General features: G+C 53.0%; 1 long non-coding RNA gene across 1 annotated transcript; it reads right to left on the bottom strand.

Moving 5' to 3' along the window:
• Positions 1–234: 234 nt before the first annotated feature.
• On the bottom strand, positions 235–1,110 carry LOC131484345 (uncharacterized). Its single transcript, XR_009248180.1, has 4 exons — positions 1,047–1,110; positions 586–893; positions 452–487; positions 235–361 (listed from the first exon to the last, which is right to left on the bottom strand). It is a non-coding gene; the product is annotated as an uncharacterized LOC131484345 (long non-coding RNA).
• Positions 1,111–1,380: the final 270 nt, after the last annotated feature.

Genomic DNA, 1,380 nt, shown 5'->3' with positions numbered 1-1,380 from the left:
GCAGCTGACTTCGGCTCAGGTCATGATCTCACGGTTTGTGAGTTCGAGTCGCGCATAGGGCCTTGTGCTGAGAGCTCAGAGCCTGAAGCCTGCATCTGACTCTGTGTCTCCCTCTCTCTCTACCCCTCCTCAGTTCGCACTCCATCTCACTCTCCCTCTCAAAAATAAATAAACATTAAAAAAATTAAAAAAAATTTTTTTTAACATTTATTTATTATTGAGAGACAGAGACAGACAGGGCATGAGCATGGGAGGGGCAGAGAGTGGGGGGAGACACAGAATCCAAAGCAGGTTCCAGGCTCTGAGCTGTCAGCACAGAGCCCGACGCCGGGCTCGAACTCACAAACCGCGAAATCATGACCTGGGTGGAAGTCAGACGCTTTACCCACTGAGCCACCCAGGCGCGCTGCCCCTCCCCCCCAAATTTTTTTAATCTGAGCTTTTTACTTACTTCCTCATAAATAGAGACTGGCGATGAATTTAGGGCCTGACAATAAAACACATAGATCTGTTATTTAACAATATTCCCTTAAAAATACATACACACACACACACACACACACACACACGCACACACTCTCCTACCCCGTCTGGAGCGCACAACTCAGGCATCATTGCTAGGAAACCACCTGGCCTTCTCTTCCCCGGCAGTGGGCTCCGTCCAGCTTGGCTCTCGAGGCGGCTCCGCATGGCCCAGGCTGATTTTCAGAAGCACCAAGGACAGCTGCCATCTTGGTTGGCCGTACAGGGTCCCCACAAGGCCATGGGGACTCTATCTCCAACTCCGAAAACTTATCCCTCAGAGGTACTCCTTGACAGAGGGTTCAGGGAAATGTCACCCCCTCATCTCCTTCCCAGAGGCCACATTAGCAGATTTGAAGACCCAAGACGTCCTGCCGAGAAGACCCCGTGAGCCTCAGTGACTGGAACGGGTGGCCTGTATACCCCTCCCTCCTGGACACTGGACCCACCACCTGGCCGTCAGCCCCTGGAACTTCCTCAGCCACAGGAGGAGGTGTGGGAAATAGACCCCACTCCGCTCTCACCAGCCTTTCCAGGAAGAGAGGGAAGCCATTCAAGCCCAAGTTCTTTTTTCCAGCGCCATAGGTGTGCTAAGAGAGAAGAAGAAGCATTTGAGCCAAAGCAGATACAGACACCTTTATCCCACCCTTTATCTCCCACTCGGGGACCTTCAGTGAGTCCGTCTATCCTGGCCGGTGGTAAAGATGATGACCCCTGACATTTATGGAGGACGCACCGTGAGCCGTGTTGTGCACCTGTCTCACGGTCGAGGCTGCTGACCGTTACTGCCTTTACACAATGCAGGGCACGCTCCTCCCCACGTGTTAGGGGCTCCACAGGTTGAACCCAACAGCACGC

Source organism: Neofelis nebulosa, chromosome 9 (assembly GCF_028018385.1).
Source record: "Neofelis nebulosa isolate mNeoNeb1 chromosome 9, mNeoNeb1.pri, whole genome shotgun sequence".
In the NCBI taxonomy this organism is placed as follows: domain Eukaryota; kingdom Metazoa; phylum Chordata; class Mammalia; order Carnivora; family Felidae; genus Neofelis; species Neofelis nebulosa.
This window is presented reverse-complemented; position numbering and strand designations above follow the sequence as displayed.